Below are 17171 nucleotides of genomic sequence, written 5' to 3' on the forward strand. Positions count from 1 at the left end.
GTATTCAAGAAGGCTCTGTATACTTAACCTGGCAGAGCTTTCTCCAAAATATTTTGTTGTTTTATTTATGTGTTCATCATGCAGTGATAGAGGGGAGAATGTGAGTCGGCCCGAGAAAAGAGAGAAAGAGGTTTCACATTTGCATTACATCAAGGAGGTTCAACTTGGTCTAACTACCTCTTATTCCACTTTTCAGATCTTGAGATCTGTTTGATGCATAAATTTCATAAATGTTCACCTCATTTAAATGATAATTTATGTCCTTAGAATACCATTTCTAGCTTTGTTCTTCTGCACACCCCTGGAGCTGATCAGAGTGTGGTGATCCCTTTGTTTTCAAAGGAAACTTTATGTTCACACTCTCGCTACAGGGGTTAGCAGAGTAAGATGAGAAAATAGTCCCATAGTGTTTCTGCCAGCTAATGAGGAAAATTTTTCCTCCTATATATATCATGATAGGTAATTGAATTAGTACTCCAGTAGGAAAGGGTTTGCTATTTCATACTTCTATAGTCTTTTCTAACACCATGAAATTAAAGACATGCCAGCATGGAGCTGCCTATTCCTGATCAATTTCAAATAAGCAATGTAGTATATTATTGCTTTTATGTGCTTTTATAGCACATGCTGTGCAAGACAATTGACTCCTTGACAGATGTCTATATTTCAGAGGAAAATTTATTTGTTAAAGAACAAACATGTATTACTTTAACATGGGGCTATTCATTATATGGCCCACAAGGTGCTTTTTGATGACTTATAAATTGAAATTAATATTTTCTCTTGTCGTTCTGAATATGCATAAGCAAATTTGACTGATATAACCATTTTGAAGCTTATTCTGCTACTTGAATGTAACCTTCTGTACTCTTAGATCATGTTTGAAGTGCTGGGAAATGAGAAGTGTGCATTTTTTTTTAATTTTCAAAGAAGCCTGTAGGCCTGAACAGTTGCCAAGTTGTTCAGAGTAAGTTCTGTCCATCAGACCCATCTTTACATAAAATGACTATGAGAAAAGTCTAAAAATAAGGGGTACAGGAAATATTTTCCGTGAATCCTCCCTTACTCTCTCACTTCTGCTTGAAATGTCACTCTTTTTCAAGGCAAATACTAGTAGGAAGTAGCATCTGAAGTCCCTAACACTTTTGTGTGAGGTAAATTGGCTTGGAGAACTGGCAGTATTAGTTGGACAAGGCTGCCATGAAATAAAACTGAAAAAAGAGAGAGGTTTACAAAGGAATGTCCATCTCCATCTACTTTGTAACACTGCCGGAGACCAATTCTCCTGCCTGTAAATAAACCCTCCCATTCTTTTAGCTGTCAGAATTTCTCCAGGAAGAAACTAGACCCTTTATCCTCATCAGCTGACTGGTCACCTTTTGCAATAAGATCATACCATTAATATAAAATTAAAATAACTAATCATTACCAAGGGATTACCATATTCAGAAAGGATATAAGTTTAATAAGGTTCTTTCAAGGACTATTTCTCTTCGGATGAGAAGAAAAGGAGAAATTTCTACCCTCTTGAACTTTCAATGGCCTAGCCTTTTGAGCATTAGAGGAAACAAGCAGGGGTGCAGGGAAAGAGATTTTTTAATTAAACTGGATATAGTATTTTTGAAAGTAAAACCGGGACACTAAGGACTAGTTTTGTAATGACACAGAGTGCAAAGACAACCTCAGGTGGGGTGGAACCCTGAGGAGAGTGACAAGCTGGCCTGCACACAGAATGGAACACCTTGAGGCTGTAAGTCTGAGGCTCTGAGGCAAGGTGCACTACTGGGTGTCTGACAGCACAGCTAAAATTGGCTGTGCCAACCAGTGAGAGGTGACAGCATGCTGGCAGCCCCCGCAGCCCTCACTTGCTCTCGGCACCTCCTCAGCCTTGGCACCCACTCTGGCCGTGCTTGAGGAGCCCTTCAGCACACGGCTGCACTGTGGGAGCCCCTTCCTGGGATGGCTGAGGCCCGAGCCTGCTCCCTCAGCTTACAGGGAGGTGTGGAGGGAGAGGCGCTGGCGGGAACAGGGGCTGTGTACTGTGCTTGTGGGCCAGCTAGAGTTCTGGGTGGGCGTGGGCTTGGCAGGCCACACTTGGAGTGGCTGGCCGGCCTCGCCGGCCTGGGCAGTGAGGGGCTTGGTACCCGGGCCAGCAGCTGCAGAGGATGCGCCAGGTCCCCCAGCAGTGCTGGCCCACCAGCGCTGCACTCGATTTCTCGCCTGGCCTTAGCTACCTCCCCGCGGGGCAGGGCTCGGGACCTGCAGCCCACCATGCCTGAGCCTCCCCCACCGCTGTGGGATCCTGCGCTGCTGAACTTCTCCAAGCCTCCTAGATGAGTGCCACCCCCTGCTCCATCAGCACTCTGTGTCTAGCTCAGGGTTTGTGGAGCACCAATCAGCACTCTGTATCTAGCTAATCTGGTGGGGACCTGGAGAATCTTTATGTCTAGCTAAGGAATTGTGAATACACCAATCAGCACTCTGTATCTAGCTAATCTAGTGGGGACTTGGAGAACTTTTGTGTCTATCTCAGGGATTGTAAACGCACCAATCAGCACCCTGTTAAAACGGACCAATCAGCTCTCTGTAAAACAGACCAATCGGCTCTCTGTAAAATGGACCAATCAGCAGGATGTGCATGGGGCCAGATAAGGGAATAAAAGCAGGCTGCCCCTGTAGCAACCAGCTGGGATCCCCTTCCACACTGTGGAAGATTGGTTCTTTTGCTCTTTGCAATAAATCTTGCTGCTGCTCACTTTTTGGGTCCACACTGCCTTTATGAGCTGTAACACTCACCACAAAGGTCTGCAGCTTCACTCCTGAGCCAGTGAGACCACGAACCCACCAGAAGGAAGAAACTCCAAACACATCCCAACATCCGAAGGAACAACTCCAGACACGCTGCCTTTAAGGACTGTAACACTCACCGCGAGGGTTGGCGGCTTCATTGTTGAAGTCAGCGAGACCAAGAACCCACCAATTCCAGACACACCAGGACCATGAGGGTGTGAGAGGTTACCATCAGGTTACATTTAGAAGTGTTGTCCCAACTACTCTCCCACATTTAAGGCAAAAATATAGTCACCACTAAACAAGAAAATCATCTTGGCACAAAAATGTACTGAATTGAAGAAAGAAAAAAAACCACAAAACGCCACAAGCCTAGAACTCCTGCCCCTCCACATTTTCTTCTCTCTTACACCACAAACTCACTGTCTGTCTCTCTCTCTCTCTCACACACACACACACACACACACAGAGAGAGAGGAGAGACGTATTTGAGGGAGGGTCTCAAGTGCTTGCTTTCCTTAATAACCCAGACCAGGAGGAAGAGATAAAGTCACTTAGGAGATGCCTAAAGGTGAAGAACAGCCCGGGATCCGTAAACAGACTCAGCTCCGTGTCTTCTCACACCTTCTCAGAATCAGTTTCCAGAATGAGGGTCATCCACCTGCCTTGGAATTTGGGTTAGGAAGTGGATGGAGTTCGTGGACACATGCTCTAGGCCCTGACCAGTCTCGCCACTGCTCCATGGGAATTCTGTTGGGAGGCTGTACAACAGATTTTCCAATTGGTCTACAGCGACCATCGGTGGTTTCCCTATGGAGAAACTGATTTTCTTTCTGGGAATCCCCCTGTAGCCTGAAGGCTTTGCCTCATTTCCTATAGCTCCTCTCCCGGGTACCCCTTCGGTTCGCACTTTCCTACCTTCTTCCCAGTCCACTGGCTTCTCCTTCTTTATCTTCCTCAGCGTCTCTTCTCCCAACCTCCCCGCTACCACACCAGGTTCTGGAGGGGAAGAGTTGTCTGGAAAGACCAGAGCTGGGTGCCGGGGATCTGGAGCAGCTCGGGACCCGCGCTGCAGGGAGCTGGGATGGGAGAGCGTGAGGGAGAGGAGGATGGGACTCTGGGAGAAAGAGAGGCGGCTGAGTTGGCGCTGGGGATGGAAGAGGCACTGTGAACGGAATCAAGCGGTTACCTGCAGACAGGGAGAGACAGTGGCAAATACCTGCCCTCAATTAAACGCATATCAATTTGTGTGTGGGGTCAGTACTGCCCATCATCAAGCCTCTTGGGTATAAAACCTTCCTACTGGAACTCTCCAGCCCCGCCCCCACCACCCCACGCGCGGCTCCCTGCTTTCTCCTGCTTTGGGGTGAGGCTGGGGATGTGGGTGGCTCCAGAGTTGCCTGCCCGCAGTTTAGGGGCGAAGTGATCTGTGTGTGCGCGCTGGGCACTCTGCGGGTTAAAAAGGTTTAGCAGAAAGGGATGCAGATGGAGGCGGGAAGCCAGGCTAAGAAAGGGATACCGACCTCCCTCCTCGGGTCGGATGTGTGAACGGAGAAGCACTGCGCAGACCTGAGCGAGGTGGCCTGAATCCAGGGGCCGGGCAAGGGAGTGGTGTGAATAGAAATAGCACATTTCCCACGCGTTCAGCCCTGGTGCTCTGCCATCCCTCCAGTTCCATGCACTCAGCCAGGTCTCCAGGCTGCAGCAAGGGCTGGGGGTCAACGGGTCCTTCCTTCTCTCGGGAAACGTTCTCCTGGCCCGAAGCTGGGCGGAGGGAGAGTCGGACATTTTCCTCTGCCTCTCTCCGGGCAGCTGGCGTGGCCACCTCGCAGGGCTGCTTCTAGGGACACGAGACTCGGGAGGGTCAGAGACTTTCAGGCCGGGCCTTCACTCCCTTCCCCCGGGCACTTGGGCAAGAGTTCCAGCTCTTGGCTACCTCTGGCCCGCACGTGAGTTCAGACACCCAGCACACGCGACCCCCGCAGGGAAACCCCGGGAAGCTGCGCGCAATCGCTGGGGACTCGCCGGGGCTCCAGTTCCCAAGCTCCGCGCCCCCTGCGCCCAAAGAGGCCGGGCCGCCGGCGCGGAGGAGGCGAGCGCGGGGCTGGCCCGGGAGCCGCCCCCGGGGAGGGACTGAGACCTGCCCCAGGAGTCGAGGGCGAGCGGCCGACCCGGCTGGGCCCTGCCGCCCCGAGGGGAGGGAGCCACCGCCACCGCCGCTGCCTCCGCGTGCTCAGCCTGTCCCCGCCCAAGGAGCCGGAGCCTCCAACTAACTCCGCCCGCCGCTCCGCCGCCCGCAGGCTTCGGCTTCCGTCCCGGACAGAGCCCGTGGCCGCGCAGGTTGGTGTCGCTGCCGCCGCCGCCGCCGCCACTGCGAGGCGGTCAGGGCAAGGGTGAGGGTGGGGGCGCGGAAGGGGGCCCGGGCTCGGGATCCTGCTGCCACCAATTCCTGGTGCCCCAGGAGGTTGTTGCTTTTTCTCCAGGGCTGCCCGGGTCGGGGGTGGGGGGATGGGGCAGGGATCCAGCGGTGCGGCCAGGGAGGATTTTGGGGACTGAGCTATTCTCGCATTTCCCAAACCTCTTTCACGACCCTTCATCACCATTTTTAAGTCCCTGGCGAGTTTGTGAGGGGTCGCCCTCCCCTCCGGTCCTTCTCACCTCCGCACTTCTCCTTGTGCCCTCACCCTAGGGGGTACAATTTGTTCATTCGCCTTTTCTGCCCCCAACTTGGAGAACTCTCCGTGACGCCTAGAATGCCTCCTCGGTTCTCCGCCCGCCCTTTAGTCTAGTTTGGGGAAGTAGAGGCCGCCGCGGAGTAGCAACCTGGGGTGTGGAGTGGCGACGAGTGCCGGGAAGCAGGGGAAATTCCCTCCCCTCTTTCTTTCCCGTCCTTGCCCAGCTTTGCTTTCTTCCTGCCGTTTTGCTAGCCTCGGAGTGTAATACGCGGGCGAAGGGCGATCGCCAAGGCAGAATGGGAAGTATCCACCACTTGGGATACTAGTTAAGTCTAGGTTCGGTCACCTTCCCAGCTCTGTGGCCTTGGGACCCGCCCCATCGGAACCTCTGTGTTGTCATCTGCAAAATATGCGTCAGCTCTGCCTGCCGCTGAGGGTAGTTGTGGGGCTCCCTTGGGATGACTTAGGGTATTACGTGATTTTGAGCACGGTCTCTTGTCTGGTGCAGCTGCCTGGTGGCAGGTCCTGTGTTCTGATCGTCTGAGTTCGGGTCCTTTGGCTGAGATGTGATTATCTCTCTGGGTGATTTGGTCAGTAGCTTTGCGGGGCTAAAAGGCATGTGTTCCTGGAGCTGGTCATTAGGGTTCAGAGTTGAAATCGTCTCATCCCCACCAATCCCTGTGTACAAAGCTATGGACCTTACATCCTATGCCTTTGTGGTCATAGAAATTCAGATAGAAGGAAGATCTTATTGGACTTTGTTTCCTTCAGATGTTTTACATTTTTTACAATCTCTTTTCTATTCTAGGTGCAAACTTAAATTTACTGCTAATTCTAATAATCCAGGAAGGATACTTTCATTTTGGTAAAATCAGACATTTAGCTCAAATAACATGTGACATATTGTTTGTAAATTTTCAGTTTATAATCACAGGCACAAGAAAGCATAGTTCATGCCATTCTAGTTACTTTATGAAGTTACTTTATGAAGCAAGTAAATGGCCTAAAAATCATCTTTACAGGAAGTCAGGGCTGCAGTGAACTGTGTTTATACCACTGCACTCCAGCCTGGGTGACAGAGCGAGACCCTGTCTCAAAAATAAAATAATCAGCTTTAGAATTAATATTAAATGGTAAGCCCTGTCGTTCCTGCATTCCTGACTTAATAGGCATTTTCATTGTACGATGCACTCTGCTATATGCTTTAAAGATATAAAGATATAGAGTACGTTCCTTGTCCTAAAGGGCCTTCCAATATAACTTAAAGACTATATAGTTTTATTTCATATTTTTATATGAACAGTCTTCTAATGACTATACATGGCAAGTAAAATGAGGTCAAGAATGCATTATCAAAGGCCCTTTAAGATCATCATTTGGCCGGCTGCGGTGGCTCACGCCTGTAATCCCAGCACTTTGGGAGGCTGAGGCGGGCAAATCACAAGGTCAGAAGTTCAAGACCAGCCTGGCCGACATGGTGAAATCCCATCTCTACTAAAAATACAAAAAATTACCTGGGCATAGTGGCAGGCACCTGTAATCCCAGCTACTTGGGAAACTGAGGCAGGAGAATCGCTTGAACCTGGGAGATGGAGGTTTCAGTGAGCTGAGATCACTCCACACACTCCAGCCCTGGTGACAGAGTGAGACTCTATCTCAAAAAAACAATAAAAATAAATAAATAGATAAAAAATCATTTGGTGAGTTTACATAATTGGAAGAAATAACAAGTTTGCTAAGACATTGCTTTCTAAAATAAAATACCATGTGCTTCTACTTCATCAAGGTGCACTTGGAAATAAAATGAATTCTGTGTTTTTAGAATGAAAGCTTAGGAAAACATTCTACACATGTATGATGTGCTAATCAAATGTTAAAAGCTATAGAAATTTTAATTCTATAATTAAAATTTAATTTAATTTAATTCTAAAATTAAATATAATTGAATGCAACAAGTCAATAAAATTGTGGTTCCCACATACAGTTTTTTTCTCAACTCCTTGAGGAAGCAAATCATAATGCCTAGAAAAAATATACAGAGATTTAATGTAAGATTTTTAATAAGCTGGACCTTAAGGCCTGGTGGGTCCTGAAGTGACTCTGGAAATTTGACTTTAAAAGTTACAAGACCTGGTGAGACTGAGTGTGGTGGCTCATGCCTGTAATCCCAACACTGTGAGAGGCTGAGGCGGGAGTATTGCTTGAGTTCAGGAGTTTGAAACCAGCAACATAGTGAGACCTTCTCTCCACAAAAAATCTTTAAAGGAAAAAAAAAAAAAAGCCAGATGTGGTGGTGCACGCCGGTAGTCCCAGCTACTCAAGAGGCTGAGGAGGGAGGATCTCTTGAAACCGGGAGGTTGAGGCTACAGTGAGCTGTGATCATGCCACCACACTCCAACTTGGGCCACAGAGAGAGACCCTGTCTCAAAAAAAAAAAAAAAAAAGACTTAGAATTTTGCTTTTTTTTTTTGCTTGGGGCAAAGAATGAGCAAGAATTCCACCTGGAAAAGATTGACCAAGGATCTTGACTTTCTGTCTAGGTTGTATTTTATGTGACTCAGTGACATCTCTGATTCTTTTCCTCCTCCTAGGAAGAATTTATCTATCTGCTATGTGCAGAATTTATTAGGCTTTACATACTGGGCTTTGAGGCTTTGATTGGACTCTCACATTAAAGCATGGCAGGCTGAGGGGCAACCTGAGGGACATAACGTTAACTTTACACTTGGTTTTATTGTTCCATACCTTTGTTTTTCTGTTTGTGAAATGAGATTAAAGATCCTTCTTACTGCCCTGGAAGCCGTGTCGTTTGGTATAATAGCCATAAACGCTTCTTGTGTGTATAAGAACTTTCTTTACCATTTGAATGTGAAAGCTAATTAAAACCACATACAAATAGCTCAAAAGATGGGCTGTGAATAAAGCTGCTGTTGGTGTCATGTGCTCTCAGGTATCCTGGCAGAAATTTCAGTCATCTTGCATCCCTACAATTTACTGTAGTGTTGTGGAGAATAAGGCCTTCATCTTATCCAGGGTTGAATGTTTACCTCTCCAAAATGGGAATAATGAAGTACTAACCTGAAAGGACTGCTGTCAGCATTAAATGAGCTAATCCATGTGTGGTTCTTAGCACATTGCCAGTATATAGCTATTGCTCTACGACTCAAGTAGTTATTTTAGTTTCTCCGGGTAGGGGGAGAGGGGAAAGGAATGGAATTTCAGTGGTCCACATTTTAAAAATAAATACATATATAAAAATATAAATACACTCTTCCCCAATATTTTGAAGTAGCTATTCCTCAGCTAACTTTTTTCATTCATTTATGCAACAAGTGTTTATTCAGCCCACACTAAACGTTTGGTTTTTTCCTAGGCACTGACATACAATGGTATACAAGACAGTCATAGTCACTTTCTTATGACTTAAAGGTCTAGAGAGGGATGCAGATCTGTAAACAGAGAATTATAAATTTATAAAGAAAATTTTAAAAAAATTATAATGCCATGTGATTCATGCCATGATAAGGGTAGTGAAGAGAACCTCAGAAGATATGATAGGATGGCAGGGTCCTGGGTGGGTGAATGTCACACAGTGCATCATCTCATCCTAATTGGGTTGGCGGTGGTGAAGGAAAACTTCCTAACGGCATGAATACACGAAGACCTGAAGCATGAGTGGTAGTTAGCAGCTGAAGAAGTGGGAAGATTGAAAGAGACCAAAGGGAGCATGATGCCTTAGAATGGAAGTCAGGCAGAAAATGTTAAACAATACATAGGTAAGAGCAGGAGGGAGAGGCATGGCAATCTGGAGAATCCAAGCTGTCTAAAGGGAAAAGTAGATACTCAGTTTCAGCCAAGTATTGTCAGGTTGGGATGCAGGCCAAGTGTTGCCAGATGCCTTGATTTTTAAAGAGGAGCTTAAAATTCATATTTTGTAAATATGAAATCTCCCAAATATGAAATAGCCCAAACGTTTTAAAAACTATTCTGTGGGCCAAACCAGACAAATCTGTAGTTGGAATTCAACCTAGGGCCACCACTTTATGACCTCTACATGTAAGAAAATGAGAGGAGTTTAATGTGGCTAAAGGCATAAACCTTAAACGGACAAGCAAGGGAAGTACTGGCTTTGTGGAACTTGCTAAGGAGGGGTGGCCTAATTCTAAGGACAGTGGGTGACATTGAAGTCTGAAACAAGATGAGATTTGTGCTACAAGACGCAGTCTAGCTACTGTATAGAGAATGAGTGGGAGGAGGCAGTGGTGGAAGAAAGATAACCATTTGGAAGCTTACCATGGTCACAGGAAGAAATTAGGTGTGGCTAAAAGCAAGGTATTCAAGCAGGCGGGAGATGAGTGGATTTCAGAGATATGTATGATACCCCTATGTTGGGATTCAATTCTCCATTAGTCACTCAGACTTTTGCATGGCTTGTGAGCAAAGGCATTTACTGCTTTCATCCGAGACTTTCTTCTCAAAGACATTTGTATGGTAGATAGTTTTGGAAGATAGAGGTATTCTTTTCCTCTGAAGCAAAGGGCAGGTAGGTTTTACTGTCCAGTTTAAAAGATTCAGGTACCCTAAGCTCAGGGTTCCCCTCTGACAATGCAGATCATCGAGTATCCGCTTCACATCACATGAGGGGAACTGAGTTTCAGGAGATTGGCACAACTATGCTGATACTACTGCTACTGATATTTTTGTGAGTAGTATAGTCCTTTGTTTCTCACCCTAGAATTTTCTGTCTTCTTCCAGCATCCCCATGAAACTGTGGCACACTGATTTCGTTAGCCTGCCAGTAGGGTAAAAATCTCAGACCCTTAATTATTGAGAGCCAGTAGCCACATTGTCTGTTTAAATTTAAGTATAAATTAATTAAAAATGGAATAAGATTTTAAAAATCCATTCCTCAGTTGCACTGGCCACATTTCAAATGTTTAATAGCATATAAGGCTAGTGGCTACTGTACTGGGCAGAGAAGATATAGAAAATTTACATCATTGCAGAAAGTTTTATTGGACATTGCTGGTTTAAAGCTTCAAATTTTGTTTGTGTTGGTGAGTGAGTAGAGACAGTAGAAGTTGTTGATTTTGACAGCATAAAAATGATGTTTGGCTTCATGTTAGATTCATAGGAGTCCCTTTAATACAAAGAAAATATTTCTGTTTGGATAACCTATACAGTACTTAGTTCAGGCCTCTTGGGGAAAAGAAAGGTGGAAAAGTATCTACACTGTCAATCTGGAGACTGGGCAGACTGGGACCATGTGGCAACAGAAGTTCTACATATAAACGGCGTTACTCAAATCATGTGTGATTGTGAGATTAGGATCTCTGCCCAAAGGAGCTTGAACTGCTGAACACTCTCTTGTGCTTCGTCTATTAGCCGTGCTTAACACAAAAGGACAAGACTTGCATGTTAACAGTGAGGGTCTGGAGTATAGCCAGTCCAGCAGCACCTAAGCAGTGCCTGCTGCAACCCAGCTGTGCTGGTGTGGTCTCACAGAAAGGATGGAGGGCAGGAACAAGATTTCCAGATGGCTCTTGTTCAGGGAGTTTAAGAGGATAGCTTCAAGAAAGGAGAGAACTGGACTCAAAAAATAGAAAACATAATACTTTCAAGTACAACTTTAAATGACACCGCAGAATTAAGGAAACAATCAAAGCAGCAGATCTGCTTCCCTATCAGATAGGAGAAGCTCATTTTGTGGAGAGTGTGGACCACAGGTACTGGGAAGCGAATGCACAAAGAATAATAGGTCCAGCCAACAGTTGCAGTAACAAAGGACAGTTTTTACCTGCATTGAGTGTACAGTTCACTGCTGCATGTACAACATAAGCAAAACAAAAACAGTGGTAGAAATAAATAAAAGTAAAGTCTGAGGCCCTTATGGAAGAATCATACTACTACTTGCATTTTCCGTGGCTAAAAGTGCCTTATAAATTTCATATCTTGAGAATTTCACTTATTCATGCCAAAGTAAGTTTGTTTTAAAATAGGACTCATTTGCAGTGCAGTAAAATTTTACTTATATAAAGATTAATTCAAGCTTTTAAAAGTCTGAAGTTTAGAATATTTTAAAGATAGAATTTATTATTTTTAAGCACTTATGTTATCTTTCAGAACTCTTTTGAAGGGAACTTTTATGAAGATATTAGTTAATTTTGAATAGCACGATAATTGTTGCATGTAACTGGAGGCTTCTATAGTGTTTAAAGAAAACTTTTTGTAGGTTATATGTATACCTGTTATTTACATTACTAATTACATCAACAAATCCTTATTTTCATAGACATTCCTTTCAAATTCAGTAAATTCTGGGAGAGCCAAGGTCATATGCTATTAGGGTTTGTATAAAGGTAGAGTCCCTTGCATAAAACAGGCATTCGTTAACTAGTGAGATTTTTCCCCATTTAGTTTAAAAACGTTACTTTGTTAAACGTCTTTTTCTTTTAATTGTGAGTTTTGAAATCTTATTTTTGTAGGGGTAGAAAACGCTGGTTATCTCCCGCAAATTCCCCTTCCTCAGCCCCTCTGAATCTGGTAAAGTCACTTGTTCAGTGTACTTTCGTTTTTCCTTTCTCTTTTATTTGCCACAGTTCTTACCTGTGCTTCAGGCTTGTCTTGCCTTGTCCCTCTATTCTCTTCATATAAACAGCAGGAAATTGGAAATATTCATTGTCTGTTGTATTTCTGAAGATCAGAATTTTCCCCAGTTTCATGTTGTCCTTTCTCAGGCAGGGTGTGGTAAGTCATCTTTTGAGAACTGTTTCCAGTAAAACTGGAGTATGCTGTTGAAACTGTTGGTGTGCCCTCTTCAGAAACAAAACCAGGAGACTTGCTGTTTATTGCATGAGTCACTGATGGGTTTCAATGAGTGGAAGCAATATTAGATTTTTTTTCATGCTCATCAATGCTACATCTTATTTTAAAAGAAGCCCGAAATAAGGAAATAAAAGTAAGCTAATAAACTCCTTCTTTCCCTGGGGAGAATTTAGAATTATATTGGTTCTAGTGTTTGGGGAATAAAGCAGTAACAATGAGGGTTAAAAAAAATTAGGCCTTGTCCTTTAACCCGTGATACCCTGCAGTGCTCAGAGCTTTCTGGTATGTACATTTTCTCAAGCTGCACATGAGTAACTTTAATCAGGAGTGAAGTGGTTCTTTCTATTACATGCCATTTCCTCTGTGGCCCCTGCCTCACTTAGCTATTACTGTATGCCTAATCGACCAGAGTGAAATGTCTTTAAAACATTTTCCAGGGAACTAAGGACTTTTTGCAGAATTTTTAGAATAGAAAATGCCAAGGAGAGGAAAGTTTTAATGGTTTCTCTGCTCAGATAAATGTTTCCAGAGCAGACTGATGATGAGTCAAGGAGCTGTTAATAGGATATGTAAATGTAACCTTTCACCTAGTTACTGTCACTACCTAAGTCATAACTACCTGGTGTCAGTAAATTGTTTGAACTAGTTCTTGTCTAGTTCCCTAATTAAACAGACTCTCTTGGTCCCATTATTATCCAGTAGATAGTTAGCACTGTTTCAGTTTGCATTGTCCTGGGTTCCTCCACTCTCCTTCTGTTTTAATAGTAGCTCTAAGTCCTATTATAGATTTTCACTAATATCTTTGCCTTCCGCTTTACCTCAGTATTAGTGGAAAAATTTTTTATCTATGTATTTGACAGTGACTTCTAGCTCTTGGGTTTCACTTATTCAACAAATACTCATTCAGTGTCAGCCATGTACCTAGCACTATTCTTGACCCCAGAGATCCAATAATGAGCAAAAAATTCCTGGTCTGCATTCTCATGGAGTGAAGAGTATAGGAGGAAGACAATCCCTGATAAAATATACACACGACAGCAACAACAACAACAGCAACAAATAATTATGTATAATTACAAGCAGAAGTAAATGCTCTGAATAGAACAGTACAATTTTGTGGGCTTGTATAATAGGAACCTGAGGAACTTGATTGATATCTGAAGTATGAGTAGGAGAATGTGAGATAGGGTAGGAAGAAAAGTGTTCCAGAAAGCAGAGAGAACTGCCATTTGTGCAGAGGCCCTTTACAGAAGAGAACGAATGAGGTTCTCATCAAGTAACTGAGGAAGTTCCATCAAGTAACTGAGGAAGATCAAGGGGAGAGAAGAGCTACTGTGAGGCTGGACCCCTTGGCTGGGGCCAGTCCACACAGGGTCTTGCTGGCCACGTGAAGAATTTGGTTTTCCTCATAAGAACATAGGAGAGTGTTTTAGGTAGGAGCTGGGGACTTGATGTGATTTGCGTTTTGGTAAGATCATCTGTGGGGGTGTGAGTTGGATTGGGGTGTGTGTGTCAGTGGGGAGAAGTTGGGTAGCTCTTGCATTAATTTAATTTGACATGACAGTGTGTACCAGTCTGGTGGTGGATACTGGGAAGTGGCAGTGAAGATGGATCATAAGTGTTGTGGGGGGAATACCATTAATTGAACTCGGGAATAAGTTGAGGTTTTCTTTTATTTATTCAAAAAATATTTAGTGACTCCCTACTTTATGCTAATCTCTGTGCCAGGCTCTAGGAATAAAACTCTGAACAGTACATAAAATGTCCTTGGACTCATGGAGCTTACTTATTAATGGGAGTGACAGATAATCATTAAGTGTAACATATGTATTAAAAACATATATATAATAAATAAATATATATATAATTTCAGGTACTAATAAGTCCTGTAAAGAAAAATTAGGCAAATAAGGGAATGGAGAATGATAGCAGAGGGTCCTCTTACACGGGATGGTCAACAAAACCTCTTGAAGAGGTAGCATTTGAGCAAAAACCCAGATGAAGTCAGGGAGCTAACTGTGCAAAGATTCTCTACTAAGCAGAGGTAACAGGTATAAGATATTGAGGCTGGAACAAAGGAACTCTGCCTCTACACCTCCACCGCCAAGGAATACCAAGAAGGCCAGTATGTCCACAAATACAGGGGGTGAGAGAAGAAAAGTGTCAAGAATGTCTTGCTGGTAGCTAAAACTTAAAGCATCTATATGGTCATTATCTCCAGTCTTGACCAGTTTTTCAAAGTCCCTTACTATATCAACTACAATCCTAGGTTGTTTTGCCACTAAACTGATTTTAACACAGCTACCAGAACAGCTTCCTTTACCACAACAGCAAACCCTGCTCGAAAACTGTCAGTGGTAACTGCTTGTCTGTCTTGTCAATGACAACCCCTTCATCAGCCCAGCTAAAAGTCCCCAATCTTACTTCAACCCCACATGCTGTTACAACCCTTTCTGTACTTCTTATTCAGTTGAAGTCTTCCCTCTAATGTTTGTTTAGGCTTTCCACATAATTTATTGTTTTCTTTTTTGGCATTGTTTGTATTCATCATGAAGCCTCTTTTCTTTCTATTGGCCTATTTCCATCACTTCCTTCAAGAGTTACTTTTTCTACCAGTTTCTTCTGATTTATTCCAGCTTACCTGGATCACAGAACCCCTCAGCCTACTCAGTCTATGTGATGTTATTTTTGTCCTTCTTCCTTGAGTCACTTGAAGAAGCTCTACTTTTAAAGTGCCACCATTGTTCCAAGTTAAAATATTCATGATTGTATTCATTTTTCCTAGAAAAGATTTGGCACCAGTAGTTGCCCTGCCATGTATATATGTGACATTGGCCAAAACAGTCAACGTTTAGGTTTCTTGTCAGTAAGATGAAGATACTGAGCCTCCCTTCTTTCATTCAGTGTAGTTGTGAAGAAAAACTGAAGTAAAACATGTACAAAGTGTTTTAAGCAAATGTACGACATTATTTTTAATATTTTAGGTGGGTGTAGTCCATATCCTCATCTAAATTGCAGGTTCTTCACACCATTTCACACAGTGTAGAGTCATGCATGTGTGTGCTGCAGGAACTCTGTGAGGATTCTTAAGCTTCCAGCCACACTATGCAAGCTTGGGCCGACTTCATCTACAACCTGCTTATTAGTTTCCTGGGGCTGCTGTAACAAAGTACCACAAACCAGGTGGCCTAAACCACAGAAATGTATTGTCTCAGAGTTCTCAGGCTAGAAGTCCAGCATCTGTATATTGGCAGGGTTGGCTCTTTCAGAAGGCTGTGAGAGAGAACCTGTTCTGATAGACTCAGATGTTCCTTGGCCTATACATGGTTCCTTGTGTCTTCACATCATCTTTCCTGTCTTCCTCTTTATGTGTCTGTCTCTGTGTCCAAGTTTCCCCTTTTTATAAGGACACAGTAATATTGGATTATGGTCTACCCTAATGACCTCATCTTAACTAGATCATCTGCAAAGACCCTATTTCCAATTCGTCACATTCACAGGTACTGGAAGTTAAGACTTGAACATCTTTTTTTTATGGGGACACAACTCAACCCATATCAGCATGATACAATACACATAAAAGAAAGGGTAATCACAAATGTGGTGAATTAGTTCTGTGTTACTAAATGGTAAATTAGGTGTAGAACTAGTTTCCCATATGATACAAGGCAGCAGCCCCTAACCTTTTTGGCACCAGGACCGGTTTCATGGAAGACAGTTTTTCCACGGACTGGGGTGGAGAATGGTTTTGGGGTGATTCAAGTGCATTGCATTTATTGTGCACTTTATTGCTATTATTATTCTGTTGTAATATATAATTAAATAATTATACAACTCACCATAATGTAGAATCAGTGGGAACCCTAGCTTGCTTTCCTGCGTCTTGACTGTCCCATCTGGGGGTGATGGGAGACAGTGACAGATCATCAGGCATTAGATTCTCATAAGGAGCTTGCAACCTAGATCCCTCTCATGTGCAGTTGACGTTAGGGTTCCTGCTCTTATGAGACTCTAATGCCGCAGCTGATCTGACAGGAGGTGGAGCTCAGGTGATAATGTAAGCGATGGGGAGTGGCTGTAAATACAGATGAAGCTTGGCTTGCTTGCCCACTGCTCACCTCTTTGCTGTGCAACCCTGTTTCCACAAGACCAAGGCCAGTATCAGTTTGTGGCCAGGGGGCTGAGGACACCTGATATAAGGAAAAATAAATGAAATACTGGATAAAAGTTGGATGTGAAATTCTGAACATTCACATAACTTATTTTAGAATTCAACAATTCCTGTTAATTTTAACTTGGTCTAAATTAGAGTACAGCAGGACAGCCAAGAGAAGGAGCAAAAGAACTCATTAATTTTTCCTCCAAATTTTAATTTGGAGGAAATTTTAATCCCAGTACATTCAGTTTTTATACTGACATTAGTGAAAAATATGCAATTCATATATTTATTCATATAATTTTTATGTGGACTTTTTGTGTGATTTATTTTATTGCTTCAGTTGTGGATTTTTTTTTTTTTGGCCATCGTGTTCCCCTTTGACTTTCTGTTCTTTCTTTCTTCTTTTCTTTTCTTTTTCCATAAAATCTAGTTCCTGCAGACCCTTTGACTTTCTGGAAGGCCACATGTGGTTTCATGAAACAGATTGACCTCCCTCTGTTAAACAGCCAGAAGGGTTTATGGTTTTTATCTTACTAAATGCCCTAGCCTTTGGTTATAAAAATTTACTTTTCTCTTAGAATTAAAACTTTCTTTAATATTATATACATTTTTTTCTCATCAGTTTTCTTTTTGTTTTTATTTTGCATTGCTGTGTTTTGATAGTGCAGAAAAAAGTTGGACACATTTTGACCTGTTGATGTTGGAGAATATATAAGTGCATC

The 17171-nt window shown here is 43.4% G+C and overlaps 1 protein-coding gene across 7 annotated transcripts in view; it reads left to right on the forward strand.

The window, feature by feature from the left end:
* Window positions 1-4908: 4908 nt before the first annotated feature.
* Window positions 4909-17171, forward strand: part of PAM (peptidylglycine alpha-amidating monooxygenase) — a 273239-nt gene continuing 260976 nt past the window's right edge. For all 7 annotated transcript variants that reach the window (XM_030817276.1, XM_030817286.1, XM_030817310.1 and 4 more), the window contains exon 1: window positions 4909-5130. The gene's annotated coding sequence lies outside the window, so the exon portion shown is untranslated. The remainder of the gene's footprint in view (window positions 5131-17171) is intronic.

This window comes from Nomascus leucogenys, chromosome 2, assembly GCF_006542625.1.
Source record: "Nomascus leucogenys isolate Asia chromosome 2, Asia_NLE_v1, whole genome shotgun sequence".
Classification (NCBI taxonomy): domain Eukaryota; kingdom Metazoa; phylum Chordata; class Mammalia; order Primates; family Hylobatidae; genus Nomascus; species Nomascus leucogenys.